Source organism: Lolium perenne, chromosome 6, assembly GCF_019359855.2.
Source record: "Lolium perenne isolate Kyuss_39 chromosome 6, Kyuss_2.0, whole genome shotgun sequence".
NCBI classification, from domain to species: domain Eukaryota; kingdom Viridiplantae; phylum Streptophyta; class Magnoliopsida; order Poales; family Poaceae; genus Lolium; species Lolium perenne.
Window position 1 is genome coordinate 15,874,952 of NC_067249.2, and position 5,423 is coordinate 15,880,374.

A 5,423-nucleotide genomic window follows, 5' to 3' on the forward strand; every position below is an offset into this window, starting at 1 on the left:
ACCTGAACTCATTTTCCTCAGGTAAACTCCAGACATTCCTCATTTTCTGTCTTAGAGAGCGAGCTTTAGGGCAGACCACTGAAGCATGATAGATGCTTTATTCTTCCCTTCCGCAAATATTGCAAATGTTGTCGACCTCTAAAGTTTTTGTGACGCCCCAAATCCGGTACCATGAGGATCCCAGCGAATCCACCGAAATCCGCACGATATCGATTCTGAGACGCCCTCCGACACGACGTGCGCGACGGATCACACACGTGATGCCGGAGGAATTAACACGAGAGGTAACATTACAACAGGATTACAATAGAGCCCACAAGAAACAGATATATTACAACAACGACTCCAACGAGTCAAGATACAAATATACAACATAAGATCCAAATCATATAAAAGATCAAATATATCCGAGTACGGACAAGATACAAATTGGACTAAGAGTCCTGAAGATAACCAGTGGCGTCCATAACCCTGCCTAGACCAAGCCGGAAGGGTAACCTTGCTAGCGTCGTTCTTCTTTGTACCGATATTCTTACCTGCCTGGTTATGTCCCAAAGCAGCAATAAGTACGGGTTCGTACTTAACAAGACTTCAAGACGTATAAGCATTCGTCAACCAGTCGTCCTTTGTACTTGAGGCACGCAGGGGACTTAGAGGACGCAAGAGGAACGTCATAGGCAAATATGGTGGGGTTAAGCGGCAGCGCGCAAGCACTAAAAACCTATAGAGACACTCTACAACATTCGTCTACCAGAGAAGGGGAGAGAGCGCATAAACTAACAGTTCTATACTCTGCAAACATAACCCAGCCGATGCGATCCCCCTTCGCAAACAAGTACTGGCAACGGCACTCACACGGTTGACAAGTTTTAACCAGTTATTATTTAAGTTGTTCTATCTTACTATGCAAGTTATTAGTATTGAAACAACAGGTGTAAGTTGTCTATGATCGAGTCATACAGCTTCAAGTCGTCCATAACCGCGGACACGACTTTTCGAAAAGATTTAACCCTGCAGGGGTGCCCAAATGTGCCCACACGCACGATCAACCCACTTGCGATAGGTGGATATCACGACTCGCACTCTCCTTCACTACAACAATGTCCAGGAAGCCACCTAACCAAGTTGAACCCGTATCGAAGTCCGGCCGAATCTCCGAAGCGGACCTAGCTATGTGTGTCAACGTGCTAGGTGGTTTAGCACACACTGGGGCGATAAACCACTTCGCAGAGGCTCCACGACCTATACGTGCATACCAGAGACAAGGGATACAAGGCACCCAAGGGCTTCCCAAAGTAAATAAGTAATAGGCTGGCATGCACGCAACATCAAATGGTAAAACATTACGAAACTAGTTGTGGCCACTGGACAAAGCAGAAGATTCCGGTAGTGGTCGAGGGGAGACCCAATAAACATACCCACGTGTGGTTAGAGCGCTCAGTCTCGAAACAGATAACAAGAACTCGGGGTCCTAGATTTTAAAGAAACACAAGTGAGCCGTCATAAAACGAGCAGCTGACCCACCGATGCCTCCGCTAACAACTATTAACAAGTAACCATGATACCCTCAACAGATATATCCATAAACCATGTATCATGATCCTCAAACTGATAACCCGATAAGATAACGATAACGGTAACGAGATATAAATAGCACTAGCATGCACTACGACTCGCAAGGCAGACCAGATAACCAAACAATAGCTATAGGAGGTTGGTGGAGGCAATATGGGCTGCTTGAGGTAACATGTGGATAGGACACGTGACAAGAACGCAACTCAAGGCTAGCGTAAGGGAGAAGGCAAAATAAAATAGGTGAGCGACTCCTGTAGAGACAGGAGTTTAGGAAATGCTTGCCTGTTAAAGCTTGCCAAGGAACATCCGAAGATCTTGTCGTATCTCACAACATCACTTCGCGATCCTATCCGGGAAGAAGCAAATGCTGCAACAAACAACGGATGCAAGTCTTACTACTACGACAAAAGAATCAGCATGCTCATGATGATATGCATGACATGGCAGCGATGGTGCAATGCAACTTATCCAATTAAGCGAAGTCGAAACCCCACACAAACAAATTAGGTTAGAGTTGCATTTCCTACCGACAAAGTTAAATGTTGTTTAACATAGCATAGCATGGCAGGGGTGAGCTACTTCAAGTTTAATTCGGAGCGGGGAAACCCTAGGCAGTATTCCGAAATACTCCGCATATATGTGAGGTGATAATGCAAATCTATCATGGTGCGACATGATGCGAGATGCAAACATGTATATGAATGGCATATTCATGTTCCTTGCATTTTTCTGAACAATCTTCATATAGAAAACATTTTATTTAGAGCCACGGAATGAAAGATATGATTTATGCAAGAATATGATATTTTCTGGAATTTCAGCAAAACAGAGATAAGGTTGGGAGTTTTCTCACCCAGGCAGAACTAGCCTGAGCGGCTGACGGCGGGACCGGGAGGTGCTGATTGGATGCGCTGATGTGGCCAAGCTGGTATGGGTCTTCTCACCAAAGGCAGGGCTAGCCCAGGTCAATGACAGATGGGTCCGTCTGTACACATGGCAAAAGACCAAGAAGGTTGATTATTATATTGGGCTGCCAAAGGATTTGAGCACAAGATCTGATCGATAGAATACATGGAAGAGCCAGCTAGCTTGCCTTCAGTTGACGGTTGTCCTGGGAGTATAGAACCAAATGAACCAAGGCAGCGACTTCACTGCCGGTACACGCGGTAGCTGACGATGGAAGGAGCGCCGAGATCATCCGGGGACGGCAGGCTGGAGTCAGTTTGGGCGCGCAGAAGACGATGCCGAGGCGAGTTTGGCGCGCATGGTTTTGAACGATGAGGACGGAGACGATTTGACGAAGCCGGTTTCAGCTGGACAAGTTGCGTCCGCCCGGGATCGATCTGCTGGCAGAGAACGATGGTATGAACAAGGGTGATATGCTGCTGATTGTGAATGGTACATGGTGTTGGAAAAGACGTAACCTGCAAGGTCACGTTACGGGCGTTCGCGACGGAGGACGGATAGAGAAGGAAGACCAGCAGCCCACGAAGAAGAACATGACGACCGACCGACGGGCTTGCTGGGCATGGGGGTGGAGCACCGATCGAGCACGGGGATGAAGGTGAAGATGGTGGGGCCTGGGGCCTCGTCGACGAGCTGCTGCAGCCGGAGACGCTTGGGTACGTCGGCGAGCATGCGCGGTTGTCGAAGTTGCACGCCGCGACCTTGGCGACGTACAAGGACGGCGGGAGCGCGCATGCAGAAGGGGACAGCGCTGGCAGTGCGCGCGCAGGACGACGACGTGGAGAAAGCGATGAACTTGCAGCTTGGAGCGGCCGGTGCGCGACGGCGATGAAGACGCACTCGAGTTAGGCGGGGACACGGCGAGCTGCGCTACTGCATGGAGGTGACGGTGCAGAACGCGCGCGTGCGCTTCGCCAAGGCTTGGAGAGGTGAGATGCAGGAGACGGACGTGCAGGGGCGCTCGATGGAGAGCTCGTCGAGGCGATGGGACCGGGACGACGTGCAGGATGCGTGCGCGTGGTTGAGGACGTCGGGAAGATCTTGGTCGAGCGGACACCGGCGGTCGTAGAGCTTGGAGACGCGCGGACGCGCTGCAGGGAGGCGGAGCTCACGCGGGGTGACGGAGGCCATCGTGTGGAGACCGAGAGGAAGAGTAAAGGAGGAAGAAGAGAGTGGCGGCGGAGGGAGGAAGCTAGAGGAATAGGGTTTGGTAGGGATGCAGGGTAGCTCTTTTTATAGAGAGAGGAGCGACAAGGGATCGCCGTCTCATCGAGCTGCATGGTTGCGTGGCTACTGCCGATGTACCGCCGTACAGGAGGAAGAAGGACAGGAGGAAGTCGCATTGGAGGAGATGGGCTGCGGGCTTCCGATTGGAATACACGGATAAAAAGGCCAAGGCCACATGGTTCAGGGAAAAGGGATGGGCTAAAACGGGATGGCTGCAGCTCCTCTCTCACGTTCTCCAAAACATTTTCTTTGAATTAAGGAGAGAAATACAGAAAGTGGTTTGGAAAAGCAATTTTAAGTAGGATTTAAAGAACTTTCAAACTTATAAAATTTTAAACAAGATTTGAAATTATATTTTAAAGATATCCAAAATAATAATATTATGGTTTCATTATTATTGAAAATAAGGTATACACAGAAGGGTTTATATAAAGAACCATATGGGGGGAAAACACAAATAGTTTTTATTGAAATAATTTTTATTTGATAAAATCTTGTGGATGATATGATGCATGATGCATGATGATGCATAAAAGAAAAAGAACAAGCAAATCTAATATGGATATTATCCTGGACCGCTACAATCGACACCACTAACAAGGAATCTCGCCCCGAGATTCCACGCCATGATACGGGGGAAGAGAGGTGAACTAGCGGATCTTCTGGCGACGTGTCGTTCTCCTCGACACCACTAACAAGAATTCTTGATCCAGGTTGATTCGTCGACACCACTAACAAGAGTTGTTGTTCCGCTGTTGATGATGCGCTTCCGTTGGGATCCTTCGAAGATCAGACCTAATAGGATAAAGGAAAAGATCGTCCAACCCACGTCAGAAACTAAGACTAAGAGAAATAGATAAGAGAAGATTCAAAACTCGCAAAGGTAAGAAGAGAAAGAATAGAGGTAAGGAGAAAAACAGAGCTAGTCAGATCTATCCAACGAATTTTAGAAAATAGTTTTGACACTCTAAACTCAACGACCGTTGGCAAGGTTATCCTACAGGCTGGACTAGTGGGGTACCGTCAACCTGAGGCTCTGATACCAACTTGTGACGCCCCAAAACCGGTTCCATGAGGATCCCAGCGAATCCGCCGAAATCGGCACGATATCGATTCTGAGACGCCCTCCGACACGACGTGCGCGATGGATCACACACGTGATGCCGGAGGAATTAACACGAGAGGTAACATTACAATAGGATTACAATAGAGCCCACAAGAAACAGATATATTACAACAACGACTCCAACAAGCAAGATACAAATATACAACATAAGATCCAAATCATACAAAAGATCAAATATATCCGAGTACGGACAAGATACAAATTGAACTAAGAGTCCTGAAGATAACCAGTGGCGTCCATAACCCTGCCCAGGCCAAGCCGGAAGGGTAACCTTGCTAGCGTCGTTCTTCTTTGTACCGATCTTCATACCTGCCCGGTTATGTCCCAAAGCAGCAATAAGTACGGGTTCGTACTTAACAAAACTTCAAGACGTATAAGCATTCGTCAACCAGTCGTCCTTTGTACTTGAGGCACGCAGGGGACTTAGAGGACGCAAGAGGAACGTCATAGGCAAATATGGTGGGGTTAAGCGGCAACGCGCAAGCATTAAAACCCTATAGAGACACTCTACAACATTCGTCTACCAGAG

At 48.0% G+C, this 5,423-nt stretch overlaps 1 long non-coding RNA gene across 1 annotated transcript; it reads right to left on the reverse strand.

Annotated features, from left to right (window-relative positions):
* Positions 1 to 280: 280 nt before the first annotated feature.
* Positions 281 to 3,729, reverse strand: LOC127308767 (uncharacterized). The gene is made up of 3 exons (XR_007856742.2): positions 3,000 to 3,729; positions 2,429 to 2,918; positions 281 to 1,942 (listed from the first exon to the last, which is right to left on the reverse strand). It is a non-coding gene; the product is annotated as an uncharacterized lncRNA (long non-coding RNA).
* Between the last annotated feature and the right edge of the window lie 1,694 nt (positions 3,730 to 5,423).